General features: G+C 45.6%; 1 protein-coding gene and 1 pseudogene across 1 annotated transcript in view; one reads left to right on the plus strand and one right to left on the minus strand.

The window, feature by feature from the left end:
• Bcas3 (BCAS3 microtubule associated cell migration factor) overlaps positions 1 to 20873 on the plus strand; it is a 440143-nt gene that overhangs the window by 310399 nt on the left and 108871 nt on the right. The window lies entirely within an intron of this gene.
• LOC129685965 (NHP2-like protein 1) lies at positions 444 to 1708 on the minus strand (annotated as a pseudogene).

Here is a 20873-nt window from a genome sequence, read left to right on the forward strand (position 1 = left end):
CAATAGGTTAAGATGAAAAATAATAAAGAAACCCATTCAGTCTAAGTAAATGACTGAATTTGGAAACAGAATGAATAAAGAGTAAATGAATTCGTTTGGAAGTAGAATGGCTAGAAATTATTAAAAAATTAACAGAAAAAAATCAGAGAATTGCCCTATTTTTGTGTTAAAATTGCTTCATTCTCATATCCTTCATTTAGCTCTACCTTTTTTGAAAATTTACTTTATACCTGAGTGTGTGAGTGTACATCCTCATACGGATGCAGTGCCCAAAGAGGCCAAGAGAGGGTGTCAGATCCCCAGGACTGGAGTTACCCATAGTTGTGAGCCGCTGTTTGGGTGCTGGGAACTGAACTCTGCTTCTCTGAAATAGCAACAAGTACTCTTAAGTGCTTCTTTTTACTTTGTAGCACAGTACTTACAATAGAAACTGGTGGAAAACACTATGTGCTAACAGACAATATGCTGTACAAATAGGGTAAGAGTAGACAGGAAAGGGCAGAGGCTACTGGCCTAACCAGGAGTCTTTCAGTAGACTCCTGATGGATTGGATCTGCTGCTTAAGCTGAGAACCTTCTATGATGGTAACCAAACAGGCAGTGACAGGCCTGGAAACCCCACAGGCCCGTCCTAAACATGCTTGGAGTGCATAAATATGTAGGAGATGTTCTTGTCTTCACTCAGCAGTGGGAGGGGCAGGATGATCTCCAAGGCCTCAGCGTCTACTGCCATCACGTGAACTCTGTGGAATAGTTTGGTGGTCAAATTTGCTCCTTTCTGAAGCTGCTTGTTGTTGCTCAACGGTTGAACAAGGTCCAGCAGCTTCTTGGTGAGGTGGGCCTCAGCGAGGGGATAAGCCTTCAGATTCACCTCAGCCACTGTCACTGTGCAAGCCTCACTGTGACTTGAGAACAGCCCTCCCTCCAGCCCTTCAGCCCCTAGTCTGCATTTAGAAGACAAAGGTATTACGTTAGCCTTGGTGGCAAATGCTTGTAAATTCCAACACTTGGATGTAAGAACTTTGGGGTAGCCTGGAGTTTTGAGACTCCATCCTGAAGAGCAGGCCAGAGGATATACACAGAAGCAGCAGGATGTTAGAGCTCCCTCCCATTTGCTGTTGTTTCTGATTTGCTGTTTGTCTTTCTCAGGGGAGCATGACAGACTGCAATTTTAGGAAGTATTTAATCAAATATTATTGATCTATATAACATTGCTTATTTTTAAAAAGTTGTCCTCAAACCATCTGGTGTCAATCAATTTTTCTCTCTAGTACAAAATTTTATGTACCCAAACCAAAGTCAGAGGGCTCTTGTGTGCCTGCATTCAGCAGTTTCAGATGAAGGGCTTTAACCTAGCAACTGTGAGGTGCTGAGCTTGTAAAACATCAGCTCCTGAGGGAGCCCTAAAGTTGCTTCTTCTGTTTCCTGGTCTCAAGGTGTGGTTGAAAACAAAAGCAAGAGGACCCTATGCCTGCCTTTCCTGCAAGGTCATGTGGGTTGGTGGGCGGCTCTTTAGGGTCTGGGGAATGTGTGGTGGGGGCTCAAGTCCAAGGCGAAACCTTGGCATGTGAAAGAAAAGGAAGCAGGGGCGAGGATCAAGTAAGCTGTCTGAGGTGCCACTGTGCCCAGAAGTCTGGGCCTGAGCACCTTTCCCGTCCAGGTGGGTGGGCCGTGCAGCTACGGAGACCCCGAAGCTGCTCTGTGTCCATGCTGGGGTTCCCCCAGGTGGAGTCAGAGCCGGTTGAAAATGTTCTCCTGACCTCTTCTGCTGCCTCCAAGACTATTCACATGTGTTCTAGGAAGCGGAGTGTTCCGGGGTGAACTAGGGAAAGACCCTAGAACATCCTGGATATGGCTCACGTGGCATGGCCTCATGGGAACCCATGTGGCTTCATCAGACTACTTGCTGTAGGTTAGGGCTCCCTCTGAACGAGAATTTCTGAGCTCAGTAGTTTGTTCAGTAGACCCAGCTACTGGGCAGAAGGCTGAGGCAGGAGACTCATTTGAGTCTAGGAAATGAGCCAACACAGTCTGGAAACACAGCAGAACCCTTTGTCTAGGAGGGCAGGGAGTAAAATCTCTCTTTGTAAATGGCAAGTCCTGTCTTACTTTGATATAACATCCACCATTCGGCTCTGGCATGATTTAAAATGAAGGACTGTGCGTGTGTAATAACCTAATTGACAAGCGATGGTGCCCATTCCCCTGCCCGGTGTTATCCTAGCATTCAGAGACCCATTTTGCTTAATTTCATTTTTCATATAGTTTCTGGTGGGAAAATGCATTGCTTCTGATACCCAAATTAACTTGATTGAAATGTCTTAGACTTTGTCATTTTCCACTGGCTTAAAAGGTTATTTCTCAAGTGTTTAATTTTTTAAGTACAGTCTATATTAATTTAACTGCTACTGTCTGACAGTTGTCAGTCCATGAAAAACTGTGACAACTTGTTACATTAAGCAGACATTTATTTACACTGCACTTTCCACCACAGGGCAAATCATTTACCTTTGAAAATAAATAAACTTTAAGTTGGGGTTTTTAAAAACCTTGAACCATTTCTTGATTTGCTAAATGTAATTTTCATATTTTTTTTTACAATATTTTAAAACTTATGTCAGAAAGGAAAAACTTAAAAAAGCTGATGCAGTCTATAGGAGCTCTCTAGTCAGAAATGATGGGGGTGAAGGATGTCATTTATCAGGCACGTACCATTTAAAGAATTTTAGTCATTTAACATGAAAAGTTCCACCATGAAGAATGTGGACTGCCTTGGGCTTCTGATTTCTGTGTAACATGTCACCATTTTCTTGTTTGGGGGCTAAAGATAGAAAGTAAAATAAAAATATTCTCTGTCTATTTGGTTATCCTTGTCTCCATGAAATTCTCCAAAGTAATTACTAGTGACCACAATACCATCCACCAGCAGTGGCGGCGTTGGCCCTGGACCAGCTGCCGTATTGCTGACCACAGCTGCTCCTGAGCAGAGCAGATGTTTCTCCTTTCGCCTTGGCAGTAAAATTTTATTGAGCAGTTTTGCACACAGGGCAGCATACCCTACCTGAGGATGGCTGGAGAGCGCAGCCACTTCTTGCGGGCTGGCTCTGTCTGGCCCCGTCTCTAGTCACGTGCGTCTCACTTGGCAGGCTTCAGACTTGTCTTGGTTTCGCTCCCCTGCCCACCCCTGTGCTGGAAAGGGAGCCACACTTGCGGTTGGGACCGGCTGCTTTAAAAGGCTGTCACGTTGGCACGTCGCTCTCCCTTTGAGGGTTGACGAGGGGAGCGGGGGCGTTTGCTGGGTTGTTTCCTTAGTGTGCTTTCCTGAGTTCCACATCTTCTGGTTTGGAGGCAGGCTTGGAAATCTCTTTTGAATTAGCTGCTTTTGAACTCTCAGCCTCTCTGGGCACTTAAACCTTGCTTCTTGGTGACCTGAAGGAAACTGACACAGCCTAAGAGAGCCTCTTTGCAGGCGGGACCTCTGAGGGTGCTTCTGAACACCGGCTGCTGTTCCGACGTGCTTATTCTCTGGATAAGGGGTGGATTTGTGAACTCTGGCTGGCACTTTACAACAGTAGGAGGAAGACAGAGGGTCTAGCGTATCCCAGCTCCCAAGGAGACCTTGAGTTTGATGTTCTAGGTCACCCTAGGCTATGTAACAAGCTCCAGGACAGTGGGAGCTCTTTAGTAAGACCTAGAGGAAGAGGAGGAAGAGGAAGAAAACCTGTGATAATTACAGGCTGTTTCCCAGGACCTTTCAAGAAAAGAAAAATACAGAGATACTAGCAGTCAAGGGTATAAAAGTGTGGCATGAATTCCCACGGAACCTCAGGCCTGGGAGGAAGGGTTAGATATAGGATCAGGGGCAGAGGCCATGTGGTGAGAATGTGCCTGATCTGTGCTCCCTCCGCAGACAGGAAGGGGCACTGACACTCAGTTCCAAGAGCGTGTCACTGTGGGAATTGATCTAGCCAGCTTTGTGGCAGGCAGATGACCAGTCCTGATAGCCTGGTAATCAGCCTTCTAACCACACTGGACACCAGAACCTCATTGAATATTCTATGTGTTCTGTCTGAGGTCCATCGGATATGGTGAGGGGCTACTTAGGATGCATAGATCAGGGAGTTTGAAGTACAACATTCCCTTTTCCAGCATTCTTAGGAGGGCAGGAGATGCAGCTCAGCAAGCACGAGTCCTCTATGTTTAGTCTCCTAATTAACCTCCTCAAAAAATGTGTGCTTATGAGGACTGGGAACATAAAGCTTCCTTCTTCAATGACCTTTCTTAGATTAATATTTTCCTTTTTTTTTCTCTGCTACTTCTGTAAAATTTTATTAAAAATACAGACCTTAAAGCAGTGTCTGCATTTCCCTGCTGCACTGCTGTATGCCTCTGGCCTGCCCTCTCCACTTTATTTTGTTCCCAGAACAGAGCTCTCCTTAAACTGGGATGAGAAAAGTTAATTTTAATCCTCCAAGGGCTTATTTGCTAGAACAAAAGGTCATGAAGCACACCCAAAAAACGGTATTGCTAAAATCCTAAGCAGAGGTGCTAGTTGTGTCCCAACAGAACTGTGACTGGGCGAGTCTGTCTCAGAAGCCCCCATCAATCCAAACGTTATGAAATGGAAGCATTCTCTCTTTACTGCTGTAGGGGGAAGCCCCCCACCCAAACCCCTGTATTATTTCAGGAATTTCAGAAAATAATTCTTAACAAGACTTTATAAAATGGTGGAATGTTATGGCCATGAGTGTTTAGGTGGCTGTGCTCTGCCCGTTGTTTTGGTTTGGGGAGTTTTGAGATACAGTCTCACTATGTAGCCCAGGCTGGCCTTGAATTCATGGCAGTCCTTCCTTCCTGGGATCCACCATATGCAGCTCGCAGTGGCGTAACTAACCTGTTGTCTGTCCAGAAGGAAGGGCTTCTATTTCTAGCTGAGAGTCTAGAACTGGATAGTGCCAACCATACGTGAAGCTCTTGAAGCTTCCTATGGGGATGACCCTAGGCATTAAGAAATCACCCACAACAAAGATTCTCAACTGAAATTACATGAAGAAAGTTGAGATGGGTCACCTCCCCCGCCACACACTCACATCAAAGTGACTAAATAGGAGTAGCAGCAGCCATTGTAGAAGGAAAGAAGATTATGAAATGGGCTAACATTCTCTTTGGGTTGTTGGGAGGAACTTTAAGGAGAGTTCATAGCCTGGGCCCTGTAGAGAGATGCTCCCTTGTGGCTGAATGTGTTTCTAGTTCATTTGTCTTCCTCAGCACATTTATAAAGTACCAGGTTATTAAAAGAAGGACAGGGAAGGAAATCTAATTTAACGCACGAATTCTGTGGTGGTGCTGCAGGCCTGTACTCTCAGCATGAGGGAAGATCATTTTTGAGCCAGCCTTGGGCATAGGCTAAGCTTGATGCAAGCTTGGGATGCATGAGGCCCTGCCTGCAAACAACAGTAAAAGCTAAACACACGTTCTAGTAATTTCAAACCAAAGATTAACAAACAAGTGCTCCTTCATACACCATGAGTAATTCTGCTTTGGAGAACTAGGCCATCACTGAGCACTTCTGCTGTTTCAAGGTCTAATTAATGCCCAGTTCATCAGAAAGCATTAGGGAGTGCTGGAGACCTCAGAACAAGAAAGGTGATTATACCCATCAAGAAAGAGAAAGAAAGCAGCCTCCCATTTTTAAGACCATCTTGGGGCACTCCTGGCAGAGAGTTCCCATGAATACGTGGATTTGGTGAAGAGCTGGTGGAGAGAGCTGAAAGCCAGGCTCCTGAGCTAAACCAGATCTGGATCATAAGAAACACTCAGAGCTCTGTGAGAGTTCCTGCCCATCTCAGATTCTGCACCCCAACCCAGGAGTGAGTGATAGGCCAGACAATCACTAGTGATGTTCTGGTTCAGGGAGTCTGTGAATCTGGCCCCTGAACATGAGCCCCATATTGGATGATCTCAGAAAGTGTCTATGACCGATGGCTACCTAGAGATGTTCAGGGCATTGGGCGAGCCTCATACTAGGGATGACTCAGGAGCCCGACACACAGCCATTCCTGCTTCCAAGCCTTGGCCCTACCCCAGCAAACCCTTCCTCCAAAGCAGCCATGTCATTTCCTGTAAGCCAGGCGCAGATCACTAGTACTGTAAGCCTAACTGGAAGGCAAAACAACAAAACTCTCGGCTCCTGCAGACACCGGCATGTGACCTGGCTTTCTAGGGTCTGTCAGCCTTGTGGCAGGCTGGTGGAAATTTTGTGAATGCTGGGCCCAGTTCTAATGAATTTGGGATTCACTGCTGGAAAAAGACTGGATCACAGTGCATCCAAGACTCTGCTTGTGAAGCCTCCCGGGTTGCTGACTGATGTGTTAGTCTCCCGGGACAGAGCTGCACAGTTGAGAAAAGTAGCAGGAGCATCAGATCTCAGCAGGTCATCTGGCCCCCATAAAAAAGCCATTGCAACTGGGGAAAAGGCTAGACTGCTGGGTTCCCAGCAAGCCTGGGTCATTGTACAAAGCCACCCAGTCCATCTTTGTGGAACTCATTTTCAGGCACACGTGTTTTACTGTGAGGTGGAGGCTGTAAAGAAGCTATTTATAATGAAGACCCCAAATACGCAAGCTTCATATCAAGCTTGATCTAAAGGAACTTCCCATGGGTGGCAGTTGAGGAGAAAAAGGGAGAAAAGGATGAGAAAATGGGGGGGGGGGGCTAATAAAAATAGCTGAGATCACTCAACAGTTATCAAGAAACAGATACTACAGTTTTATAACATGAAGTACTAAAAGTATATGCACTCTTAAAAGGCAATTAAAACGTATGCTCCAAAACTATAAAACATTTTCTTTTCATCTGCAACATAGAGGGCAGATTACAACACATTAATAACGTTTTGTTTAGAGTTCAGTTTCTGATGGTTTCCAAATGTAGTCTGTGTAGATTAACCAGAAGGACTCCAGTTCCCTTTTTTAAGAGCGCTTGTAAAGGAAAGCAATGTGGTAAGATTGTTATGAAAAGAGAGTGTATTTAGGAAATAGCACTTAGCAGGGTCTCTCTGAATGGCTGCCAGGTCAGGAAGCTGAAGTGCAAGGCTTGGCCCTTGTTCAGCCCCCCCAGTTCCAGCTCCTTGACCACACAGTACGTCAGGAGCATGTCACAAGCCAGCCAGGAAGGCTCAGCCCCGCCCCTAGACCAGCTTGGCACAGCAGCTTTCACATAACCCAGGGCTCCAAAGGGGCCAGAGGCAGGCATTCCAGGGCCACGGGAACATGCAATTTTTTTAAAATAGAAATGAAGAACATTTTTTTAAGCCTGGGAATTAAACAGTTCCTGGATCCTTATGGAATAGGGCCCCTTGTGTTAGAGGGTCAGGGGTGAAGAGGGCCCTAAAGGTTATCTCATCCTCTGTCCTCATCTTCTAGGCAGGGACATTGGAACAGTCCTGGAGTCCCTATCTCTGAGTTCTCTGGCTCCTAGAAGCACTGCTTCTAGTCACTGCGTTAAAAGCCTGGTGTCCTAAGAGCTCTGTACTGCCCTCAGTATGAAGCCTGCTTTCTCTCCGGTCCTCTCCCTCTTTGGTTTGGCTTTCATCGCCACTCTGCTACTGCCTGACAACAATGCTATAATAAAGCCATCATTTACCTTTAAAAAAAAAAAAAAAAAGAATGAACTACAAGTTCATGTGACTTCAGTGAGAACATCCCTGTTGTATCATCCCTGTGTAACTGCTCTGTCTCAGCCGCAGCTTCTTCATCTACAAAACACATCATGGCAGCAGCATCTGCTCCACCGAGTTGTCAGGATGGTTCAATAAACAAGCACGTGTGAGCGTTCCAGCACCTGGCATGAAGTCAGAGCTCCGAGTGTCAGTTAGTAGTGATAACATCCCCACTGTGCTATTGTTTGCGGGTTTTTTCACTACTGTTATTTTTGCAGTTGCAATATTCGGAGCCACCTTCAGGAATGTGGCCTTGGGTACATGGCATGACTAGTGAGTAGACCAACAGAATTGGGGTTGCCTAGGGCAGAGTAAAGGGGGAGTAAGTCACCAGAAGTCAGTCCTGTGACCAGATGCCATCCGAGCAGCCCAGATTCCCAGAGCTCCTCCCTGTTACGGTCCTGTTTGGTTCTCTTGCTAACTTCCTTTAATATTTTTAGTTGTAGGAGACTTCGAAGAGATGGTGTGTCTTCTGTAAGTCATTCTCCCTGGCTTTCTTAGGAAAACCGAGGCTCAGACAGTGACTGGCCTTACCTCTGCCAGCCTAACTTGGTCATTGAATGGAGTCCTGCCTAATTTACATATAAAAGGAACTCTGCTGGATAAAGAGCCTTCAGCTAATGCCCCTAAGACCTAAATCCTTTAGGCTTTCTTCTCTGTTGGCAGTTGTGCCCTTGTTCCTTCACACAGAGACAAGCCTGCTGGAAAACTCAAGAGAGCCAGCCGCCTTCCTTGTGTGTTATTAGGGAACAATCCCCTATAAAAGTTAAGTGGATGTTTTTTTTTATTTAAAACCTTGAAGAGGCTTAGCCCTGCTGGGCTGCTGCCGGCCTCCCTCAGCAGGACCCTGGAGGCCTGTGCTAATACTCCACTCTGAAGATGACTTACTTTCTAGCTGCCTACACAGCTACGAGCAGCATATTTCTTCTTTAAGACAAGAAAAGTTTAGAAAGTAGAATAGTCCCCTCCATAGATGCCTCTGTGATCTTCCCTTTGGATTCTTTTCCCTCCTCTACCACTCCCTGACAACAACAACAATGCCACCATTTACCTGAAGAAAAAAAAAAAAAACAACTACAAGTTCATATGACCTCAGTGAGAACGTGTTTGTTTTTTCATCTTAAATCATTCCATTCCTATATTGCCTGGTGACAGTGAAATGACCCTATTTTGTCACCTCACTTTTTTTCCTGATCCCTTCCTCTGTGGGCCTCTTGTTCCATTAATCTCAGGTTGTTCTGAAGGCCCTGGTGGGCATTTATTTTTCAAAGAGCTGTGATTGTCTTAGGAGCACAATGACTTATTGAAGTTTCATGTGTTGCCTGCTCTCTTGGGAACTACCAGAGATCAGCAAAGCTCCTTCACCTTCTCCTCCACCCCAGAAGTGGATGAAAATATCAGCGGTTTCCCTTTTCTATCACTTGTCAAAAATACTTCCCCAAGCCAATCTCACTCAGGGTTTGCCAAGGAACAGAACCGAAGCACAGGGGTCACCACGCACCTCAGGGTTACCCTTGGATGAGGTAAGAAGAGACCTTGAGGCTGAATGTGCTGGGGTGGGTATGTAATCCCACAGCTGGGAGATGGAAGCTGCCGTTGGGTCAGGCCTTAAAGCCCGTCCCAGGTGTGTTCTGAGACACTGTCTCAACGAGCCTCTCAGGGGAACGGGGTGGGGGGGGTAGGGGGTACGGGGGAGAAGGACTGTTGGAATAGCATACCCAAACTTCTTTGACCAGCTAAGCTCTATTTAGTTTTTACATTCTGCTCTCCTATGTCTCTTCTCCATATCACTGTCTCCAAAGCATCACTTGCAGCTTTGGAGACTTCTGTCTCCTTACTTCTGGGCCCACAGTGGGCAAATCCTCATGGATGAGGTGTCAGCGTCCCTAAAAATCTGAGAGACTTGGCTTTGGCGCCTCTGCCTGTGTGGGTGGCTCTGGGGCTGTGTTTGTAGAGAATGGAATTTGTCCAGAGGAATGGTCTTTCTTTGGAATTCTTTTATAGACTGTCTTAGCCATACTGTGTGCAGGGCTTGGAGACTTGGGAATTTCTGCTGTAGCTGCTTATGAGGGAAACTCACCACACCGTTCTTTTCCCTGAGCTGTTTGTGGTAACGTCCTAGCAATTTGTTTAGATGTTCAGTGAACGATACCTTATTATTTTATTAAGTGATGGGGTTTGACTTGAAGGAAACTTGAGTTCTTGATGGTTTTCTTGGCAAGCTACTGTATACATATTTCCTCTTAGAGCTTAAGGACCAGGAAGGCTATACCACCCTTTTGCCTTAAAAAAGGATCCTAGTTAAACAGATTTTTTTAACCTCCAAATCACAATTGTATCCTACAGATTTTATTTTCTGGCTTTTTTTTTTTTTTTTTTTTTTGTAAACCCGGCATAGTGAGTGGATGTTACCCAGCATGCCCTCAGCCTCTGCTGGTAGGATGACTTTATGTAGCCAAGGTTCTTTTTGATAGAAAAGTCTGAGATTTACAAGTGGCCCTGACCTAGACCATCCTACAGAGATCATTAGGTCTCCTGCCTTCAAGGCAGAAGCAGTTTCTCTGGATGTCTTCAACTATGGAGTTCAGGGTGTTGGAGGTCCATGCCTGCCTCTTGCCTTTGAAGACACTGAGTCACGAAGGCACAGAGGAGTGGAATCACAATGGCCATTGGAGATAGAGCCACACAAAACAATCATTTCAAAAGGAACTTGGGCGGGGGGGGGGGGGGGCTATTTCCATCACATAGCCCAAGAACCTCACCCCACAGGAAGGGAAGAACTCAGTACTATACTTAAGCATGGTTTCGTGAAAGTCCTCAGGTTGTCTCAAAAAACTCAAGATTTTTGGCATAAGGCTTTTTTTTTTAAAGCACTAAAAATGATATTGCTGATAAAAAAAAGCATTCTGGCTTTTGACTCATGTCTTCAGTCATTTCTTTACAAATACACTCGATCATTTCTTCACAAATACACTCCTCTTCCTCTAACTAGAACACTTCCGCAGACATGTGAGAATCTTACCAAAATATAACTGAAGTTTTCCTTGTGTCAAAGCATTTTTTTTCTCCTTAAGAGCCTTAGTGAAGCCAGACAGTGGCACACACCCATAAGTCTAGAGCTCTGGAAGCAGAGGTGGAGGATCTTGAGCTTCATACGCTGTGTCTTTAAAAGCCAAGGGTTTGGGATATAATTCAGCAGTGAAGGGTTTATATACCTCACATGTGCAAGACCCTGGGCTCCATCCTAGAGTTGAAAACAGAATAGAAGTACACCTCACTTACATGTCGCTACCTTCTCACATAATGTCTTGGTTAAAGTATGATGGAAGAACTGGCTCTGGGACCAATCAAACAATCCAAGATATAACAGCCTTGCAGCAAATATGTGGCCTTCACTTAGCCTGTGGCTTAATCTTTTCAAACGTGAGCAGCAAACTGCTCAGAGGGGCCTCGTGACTAGTAAGTGAAACGCACACGCAGTGTGCACACTCCATAGAGATCCAGGAGACAGAAGTTCCCCAAACTCTGTTTTCCCATTGGTCCTGATACTTTCTGTCTTGCCTCCCACATCTTGCTTAGATGAACTCTTTGCATGTGACAGATGCAATCACTTTCCATCCCTCTAGCATGCCCTTTACCTTTCTCACCATCTCACAGTCCCTTTCCCCTGAGCCCCCTTCCAGCACTTTCTTCCCCTATATTCCGGTGATCACAGTACAGCATGGATCAAGTATTCTATTAGAACGATGCTCATTTTTTTATGCCGTGGTTTTCTAACAAGGGGAATTCGTGATAACAGATGTTATCAGACTCGCCTAACGTGACAGGACTGGGCTGCATCCTCTGTCCTGTGTTTAGAAAGCCCAGTCTTACAGGAAAGGAAGTAGAGACCCTAAGCCAAATATTGACCACTGACTGCCCCGTCCTATTGCAGCATATGGATTCGTATTTGCGATTCCTCCGAGATGAGATTTTCCCATCCCTTGCAATTTTATTAATCCACCCTAAACGGACAGATGTTGCAGGGAGCCTTGAGCTCTTGGGGATTCTTGATTCATTTCTGATTAAACGATCGGTTTCTTTCTTAAACCTGAGGGTCTACGCGCGCACTTCTTTCCTAAACAGCTTGTTTGAGTGCCAGAAGCAACCTTGTTATTCTCTGCTGGGTACCAGATGGCACTTTTCTATATCTGAGCCCTTGCTAAATGTTTCCTTCTTGCACACAGGTAGTGTGGGAGCACTCACACCTGGGACACTATCAGCGCTTCAGTAATAGCACTTGGTTTTACTTTACTTTTGGGGGGGTGTTCTGTTTTTTTGTTTTGTTTTATCTGAGAGAGGGTTTCCCTGTGTGGCCGCAGCTGCCCCGGACTTGCTTTGTAGACTAGGCCGGCCTGGAACTCACAGAGATCCCCCTGCCTCTGCCTCCCGAGTGCTGGGATTACAGGTGTCACCCCCATGCCATGTTTTACTTGTGTTTTTATTTTAAGAGCTTGAGGAGAATAAGCAGTGCCCAGAGGACTAACCTGTGTGAAACTCCATTCTTCTCGAGGGCACACAGAATTGGAGAACACTGAATTCCAGCCAGATAATGACCCAGAGGTCTGCAAAATGTTCCAGGGTTGTTGGTGCTTTGTTTTTCCTTATTAGACTCCAGCTCTGCCTTTCATAGCACAGTAATTGCTGCAACGGTTGAGCCCAGGTGATCTGTCCCACGCTCGAAGCCGAGGTTGTCTGTTACCATCCTTTTACAGGTCTCTGGCAACAATGTGAGGTGCTACCCAAGAAAGCTGGTTGGTTAGCTTCTGGATCTTAATGAACCTGTTGAACTTTTCCAGCCATTTTGTTTTTTCCTTTCCATCAACCTACTTCTAAGAAGAGGCTCATGTTCTCTTCCAGAGCACCAGACTTCAAATGGGCACTGGTCCATTCCTGGCCTGGGACAATCATGTTGGAGATCTCCCGTAGACACCAGACACTCGCTATCACTCCCACTCTCCCGCTGGCTGATCCCCTTAGCGCTTTTAGGGGCACCTGAGGTCATCTTTTGTCCAGAGGAGTGCCACTGGGTGGCATCTCGCCTAACAGGACTTTGAACAGACCTGACAATAACTGTCTGTCTTTGTGTTAAGCACTGTGCAGGTCCCTCAAAGCAGGTTGTCATTAATCCTCACAACAGCCCCTGCCGGTGGGTGTACTGTACCCATTTCACAGGTAGTAGAGGAGAAAGGAAGTAACTTGCTAAAGGATTAAACAGTTTCTGTCTGCCCAGATTGAAAGAACCACAAATCTCGTTCTCTCCCTGTTTACAGAAAGCCCCAGAAATCCCTGTGGAGCTTCTTTTCCACTAGGGCTCTCAGAGATTCCCAGGTTGTTAATTCAGTGATCTGAGCCGAATGTGTACAAGAATTAGTCAGTATGGAAACAGATCGCCACAGCTTTACAGGGCAGCCAGAGAAACCAAAGTACATTCAACAAACTGGAAGCGAAAAGCTGAAGTAAAAATATTCAGTTTAAGATCAGGCGTTGGTACTGACATGAGGTCTATGGAAAATGAGGGAGCCGGCATCAAGTTTCTGGAATATGCAATTTTACAATGGGAACGTGTTATAAAACGCTCAGCCACTGTTGTTTGCCTTGGAATTTAGGGTGAGAGACATGAAGGCTGACAACTCTCTTCCTGTTGAAGGTCAGGGCTTCAAGGAACTCTGTAATCTTCCCACCAGCTTTACTCTCTCCTGGAACTCACGGGTAAAATTAGACACTGGCTGGACTTCAGTAGTTGAGTTTGAAGGCTTTCAGAGGCCACGTCAGACCACTGCAGTGGGCTGCTTTCTCACAGTCCCACGTCGGGAGACACTCTGTACAGACTAACACAGTTTGGTAAACTGATGAGTGTCATAACTGTTGCTCCATAAAAAAACGCTGCTTGTAACAAGGCCCGTAGGAGTAGAAGGAAGTTATCTTCCTGTGAGCAACAGGGTCAGGCTTCATACTCACAGGCTGCATTTCCATCTCCGTGCTGCTCCCCAAATGTGACCTGTCTGGTGAGGTTTAAAAAGCAGACTCCCCACGTGAGGATTTAGCTACAGTTGTTTTATACACATTGGAGTAGACTCTGAGAGGCAGGCATGGTGAAAGGGTGTGGGAAGAAACCGTTTAAAGAGTGAGTGTGTTCTCAACCCAGCATCACACATTTATCTAATTTGACACATTTTGCCTGGAAGTCACAGAAATAGACCAAGGCCCTCACCCCCACCCCTCCCGTCAGAATATAAAGAGCCAGAGACTAAAACCAGACTAAAAAGGGCTAACCCATTAGGGAAGTACCTCCCTGGGGAGCGGGTAGGCAGGGGAAGGAGGTTAGATGGCAGTTATTAAACACTGAATCTAGAATCCGCTGTGAGAAGCTGCTGCCTGGGAAGCCCTTTCTTCCCAGACTGTGGGCCTGGGCAGGAGCAGGAGCTCTGCTTATTCTCCGCTGCGGGATGCTACCCCCTGACCCTTTATAAGGCAGCCTTGCTTGATTACTCCTTTTAATTCCAGGCTCAAAACAGCTTGTAAAGTTGTGTTGTTTTTCTTTTTATCATTCCTCCCCAGATTGTGTGGGCCACACTGTAGCAAGATTTCCCCTCTTGTCCACATCTGTTTTCCAACCTCATTACTCTTCTGTTATTACATTCATTTAAAAAAAAAAAAAAAAAAAAAAAGCTGTTTATTTCTTCTCTGCATGTTTTCCCCCTTAGTTTCAAAACCTAAAATGGTAACTGTTGCTGTGTTTGATGTGACCATCTTCATGATCTCTGGTCTACGTGCGGATCATTGCCTACACACACAGGACTTGAACCTTAGTGTTTAAGTTAGTTATGCCCAAGGCAGGGCTCACAGCTCACTGGTGCTGGAGATTGACAAGGCTTCTCATTCTAAGAGCTGGGCACAGAGGCTCATGCTTACAACCCCAGCACTTGGAAGGCTGAGGCAGGAGGATCAGAAGTTTAAGACCTAAGGCTAGCCTGGACTACATGACAGTTTATCTCAAAACAAAACAACCAACCTCTCATTGTGTGTTCAAGTGTGGTCGTTCTCCCTGGGGCATCTGCAGGTAATGTGGCAACTAGTGTGTGGTTAGCTTGACTCCTTAGCACTTTAGTTTATGTATAATGATTTAAAGATAGAAGGAAACAGGCAGAGCCTTAGTGTTTAGGGTGGGCTGTTTGATTTTGTTTTTTTGAAGCCTGAGGTGTTTTTGGATTGTTTGGTTAGTTGGTTTTATGTTGTTGTTGTTGCTTTTTCAAAAAATGGTTTCTCTCTTAGCCCTGGCCATCCTGGAGCTCACCCAGTCTGGCCCCAAACTTAGAGATCCACCTGCCTCTACCCCCCAAGCACTGGGATTAAAGGTGCGTCCTGCCACCACCTGGCATGTGAGGCTTCTTTTATGAAAAGAAATGAAATGAGGATCTATTCATACCATTTCTATGCAGGGAATACAGTATATTGAGAATAAGAGATAAATGAAAAGCAATGGAGCCAGGCATGGGGGCTTTAATCCCAGCACTTAGCAAACAGACAGGCAGACAGATCTCCATGGCTTCAAGGCCAGCCCCATGTATTTGTGAGTTCTAGGCCAGTCATGGGAACAAAGTGAAGACCCAATCTCAAAAACAAAACAAAAAACAAACAAAAGAAGTTGAAAGGGCAAGGCTGAGCTCTCAGTCTTTCTACCTTTGCCTTTCAAGAGCTGGGACTACAGGTGGGCACCGCCACACCAGGCAGCAGCTGGCCTGAGAAGTTGGCTGCTCCTTGGAAAATTCAGGAGAACACAGACAGGTGCAAAGCTCAGCAGTCCACACTTGTTGAGCACATATGAGTCCTGGGTTAGGTCTGTTTCTAACACAGCAGTGATAATACATAAATGGATAACCCCGGGGAATAATTCAAGAGAGTTGCTGTGTTTCCTATGTAACAAATGAAAATCCCAAAGTAAAAGGATGAGACTAGATCCAGTTTGTAGTAGTAATCAAAAGCCGCAAAAGAAGCCAGGTGTGGCGGTACAATACTGTAATCCCAGCACTGAGGGAGGCAGAAGGAGGAGGATCTCTGTAAGTTTGAGGCCAGCCCGGTCTAAAGTAAGTCCAGGATAGCCAAAGCTACACAAAGAAATTCTGTCCCAAAAAAACAAACAACAACAACAACACACACACACACACACACACACACACACAAAAAAAAAAAAAAAAAAAAAACAGAAGAGGATTTTAGTTACTCATTTGTTTGTAGTGCTGGGCCGAACCTGGAGCCTCAGGCATACTAGACAAAGGCCATAATAAGGCTTTGAGTTACAGTCCTGGCCAGGAATCAGTAGCAAACACAAAACTATATTGAAGAGGTTCTTAGACTTCTTTCGGGTGTTGCTAGACCTTAAAGAAACCAGGAAGTGGCCTAGGTAAGCAAAAGCAGGAATCCTCAGTACCCTCGGGACTGAGCTGCTGGGAGCAGTTATCAGAACTCAGCACCCTGAGAGCCACAGAGAGCTGCCAACCTGGACACAGTGGTGAGGAGCCAGGAAGAGATCCTTTGGCCTGTTTCTCCCCTTCTCCTTCCTCAGCCACTGCCTCGCCCAGCAAGGAGAGAAAAGCAGGTGGGCCTGGAAGAGCAGCAGGAGCTCTCCCATAAACCTTCTTACAAAGCTTCAGGATGGTGTCGCTATAAAGAAGTTATAGAGAAATGACAGCAACATATGTACAGAAGCTTGATACAGGAGAGGTTCACAAACCACAATGAAAGATAATCCATCCAGCACATTGTGCTGGAACAGGGGGTTATCTCCCTATTAGGACAACAAATACTTAAAGCTGACCCCAGGAGTTTGCAAGGATGTGGGAAGCACACTCCATTGGTACAAAGATGAACAGGTGCCATCCCTTCCAAGAATGACTTACAATGTCTGCTAAAGTTGAGTGGACGTGAACCACATAATTCTCCATCCATAAAATGGAGATAAGGGCAGAGTCTGCATAAGGTTATTATGAATGTTAAATGAGTTAAGGTGCATGAAGAGCTTAGAACGATAGTTGCCATTCTACCCCACATATATAATCCAAAGAAAATACTGGCTTGTGCATCTTAAAGAAGACCCATGCAAAATATTCATTACAGATGGACAAAGAGGTATGTTAAAAAATAATGGTGTATTTATTGAATAGCAGGAAAAAATAAACTGTGGGCCGGGGGTGCGTCTCAGTTGGGAGAGTACTTGTCTAACAAACACAAGGCCAGGAGTAGATCCCCATCGTCACATCACACCTGGCATGGTGGCACATGCCTGTAATCCCAACACTCCAGAAGTAGAAGTAATAGGATCAGAAGTTCAAGGTCATCATCAGCTACATGGGGAGTTCTAGGCTGTGACGGCAAAAATAAGAAAGAAGGAAGGAAAAATGAGAAAAACTAGACTGTATGTAGTAGAATAAGCAAATCTTAAAACACATTGAGAATATGAAACGTTAAGAATATTCTGACAGGAAGGAAGAAGGGATGCATAGTTTTCTCCTGTATCTGTAAAACTTCATTACACTTGAGTTTTAACACTTTGTTTTTTAAAATATGAGCCACAAATAGAGGAAGCCAGGCAATTATGGTCAGGCTTTTAAAATATGAGAGCTTTTAATATTCTTTTATTGTCTGTTTATTGCATGTATGTCTGTGTTCCATGTGTGTGCAATGCCCATGGAGGCCAAAAGGGGGTATCAGATCCCCTGGGACTGTAATTTCAGAGGACTGTGACCTGTGATGTGGGTGCTGGGAACTGAACCTGCTTCCTGGTGAATACGACCAGTGCTCTTAACCACTGATCCATCTCTCAAGCCCTTAAGAGATTAGAAATGCTAGAAACCGCCATGTAGAAGAATATGGTCTTTGAAGGTGTAGACAGCCTTCAATTGAATTCCACTGTTTATTGGTATTATATTTGCTATATAGACTTATACGGTTTCTATACTTTTTAATAATAAATGTATTTATTTTGTGTGCATATATGGGTCTGCATTTGTGCATGGCATAGCATGTGTCAGGGAACATCTTTTAGGAGTTGATTCTCCCTTCCGTCATGTGGCTTCTGACAACTCAGGTCATAAGCCTTGGCAGTAAGCACCTCTACGCACTGAGCCATCTCGCTGGTCCACTTCTGTGCTTCTTAACATCAGGAACCTCACTGGGACATTTTGAAGATTAGCAGTGCATGTCACTAGAAGTATTTGTAAAACATACTCAGTAATTGTTTCATTTCTTTTCTTCTTGAATGTGGGAGCTTGACCAATCGACATTTCCTTAATGCTATAAAGTGAGTTTCTGCCTCTGTGAGCCTGGTTTCTCCAATCTCATCTTGGCTGTGATTCATGTTGACTATAAGGGAGGATTGCTGGTACATGCCTAACTTTAGTTCAAGTTCACGTGATGAAGAAATGAACTTCAAAGGCCTGAAGTGGTGGCCCAGTGGATAAAAGTGCTCGCCGTGCAGGCATGAGGACTTGAGTTCAATTCCCAGCAGCCATGTGGGCAGCCAGATGTAGCCATTTGTGTGTGACGCCAATGAGACAAAAGGCTATCTGGGGCTTGCTGACCACTATCTTAGTTCAGCTTCAGTGAGAGACCCTGTCTCAAAGGTGTGAGTGCCTGAACACGGCATCCAGTGTCCTTCTCTGTACAGACAGACAGACACACACACACACACACACACACACACACACACAGCCACAAACAAACAAAAAAGGAATGAACTTCAAGATCACACTATATGAACCCATTATTCCCTAGGAAGCTGCACATTTCCCAGTGTTTGGTGTACAGCGTTGCTAGGGCCTCTGTGTAAAAAAGTTTAAGTACCTATGGTCTGTACCTTCCCCCTCAAAATCTTCAGAATAAGCGCTTGTGGGCGTGCACCCCCACTTGCTAGCCGAGCGAGCGCATGCTCTTCTCTGTGAAGCAAGCCTGCCTCTTGGGAAAGCCCACTCGCTTTCACGGGGCCTCCCACGGAGCCTCCCTAAAAGTTCCCTTCATCATCTCCAGTAAGCCTTGGTATTTGGTTGTTGTCTGCCCATTAGTGAACAAATCAATGGCCAGTGAGTGTCTCACAGGCTTCTCCCGAGCACTTTCATTTGTGAAAAGGGGTTGGAGAATTAGTTTCCAGAGGAAAGTGTGAGAAGCACCCTGGGCCTGAATGATTTAGCATTCAGCTAGGACGGGTATCCGAGAAGCAGTATCTAAGAGTGGAGAGATGAAACAGGAGGCTTAGGAAAGTTTTCCTGTCTGTGTCCCCCGGGTTTACCCAGACGACCTCACATGCAGATACAGTTCTCTGAAACAGGCATGTTTGGGACTCCCTCAAAAGCTTGAGCTGCCGCAGAGAGGCTGACTCAGTGCCCTTTGCACCTTCTGTTGGGCAGCCCATCCGTGTCGTGTTAGAAATTTTCGGTCATCTAAGCCTATTTAGTCTGTTTTCTCCCACTCTGTAAACACCCTTTTTCCATAGTTGCAAATGTCTCCACTACTATTTGTTTCAATTTGTAAATTGCGAGAAGGGCCAGAATAAACAGTGTCCTCACACACGCACACTCCTGCACTGCCAGAGACGAACTGTCAGAGCTCACCCTCTGAGCCTTCTTTGTGGAGCCAGAATTAACAAAAGCAGGGTCCTTGTCTTCTTGTGCCCTTTCACCTAAGGCAGGAAGGCTGACTTTTTCCATTGCCACAGTGATCGGTGATACCAAGGCTTTCATTTCTTTGGAAATAAACAGTGGTTGTCTGGGCACAGACATGTCCAGACGCCACCAGCAGCTGCAGTGACCAAGCTTCACTTATCCTTCAATTTCCAGCTATTGACTACACTTGATCGGGAACGAGTGACTGACTGAGGGAATGCCGGGCTGCTGAAAGGTGTGATCGTTGGCAGGGAGGCTGACTGCTGGATTCAGAACTCAAGAGAAAGTGACAAGGAAGTGATAGGTGGAATTTTCCAGAACGAAGTCGGGAAGCATCGGGAAAGAGACACTTGACCTGAAACCTGACCACGGGCTGAAAGACTGTGCTCCCTCCAGATGTCCTCCTCTGTGTGGGAGACCCTGTCCTACATAGGTGTGCCTGTGCTTAAAACTAGCTGGATGTCCACACCCCACCCCCACCAAAACCGAAATCTAGGCCATGGAGCTCTTGAATTCTTAATGCCATGTCCTACATTTTGTGCCTCATAGATGTCACTCAGGCCTCGGATATGTTGTCATTGACTACAGATCCAGTGTCTTCAGTCATATTTAACCTCGGTCCTTTTCGTTACACTTCTCCTTCCACTGTTGGCTGGTTTGTATCCATTCATTTATCCTTTATTGTCTTATAAGCTGAGCTATTCATATTTGGTCTTGGAAATGACAAGTTCCTTCACTTCGAGTAGTGACAGCTTCTGTCTGTCTGTCTGTCCCTCTCAGCATCACTGCCTCCTCACCGCCATCATAAGCACAGGTTTTACTCTTCTTTTCCTTTTCCTGTACCAGATTCAAAGTAATGCTGCTGTGTTCTTAAAAGCATAGCATGAAATGTACTCTTAACCAGGTTAACCTGAGCTGCAGTAGGGCATATGCATGTTGCTGGGCAATGGATCTCTACAACATTTTCATCCAGAAATCTGGAAACTGTAGGGCTGGGGAGTGTGACATGTATCCTGCTCCCCGAGCATGAGGACTTGAGTTCAGATCCCTAGCATGCGGGCAAGACACCCAATGTGGCACACACCTGTGATCCCAGTGCTGGGGGTCCCAGCATGTGCTGGCCAGTCTAGCCAATCAGTGGGCTCCAATAAGAGACCCTCTCGAAAGATAAGGGGGAGTGTGACAGAAGACACTCATCATATATACCACACACCAAAACTCTGTACCTACTGACAACTCTCCGTTTTCCTTTTCCCCTTCCTTAGTCCCCCAAATTCACATTCTAGTTTTGAGTTCTGTGGATGCATCTAAAGGTTCCACGTGCTTATTTTACTTTGCATAATGTCCTCGGGGTCCGCTCATTCGTGCTGTAGTTCACGGCAGGGTCTCCCTGTTACAGGCTGAATAATAGTGCACGGTGTGCCCGTGGCACTTGGGCGGTAGGTGGTTTCTGTATCT

This window comes from Psammomys obesus, unplaced genomic scaffold (assembly GCF_907164565.1).
Source record: "Psammomys obesus unplaced genomic scaffold, mPsaObe1.curated_primary_1811, whole genome shotgun sequence".
NCBI classification, from domain to species: Eukaryota; Metazoa; Chordata; class Mammalia; order Rodentia; family Muridae; genus Psammomys; species Psammomys obesus.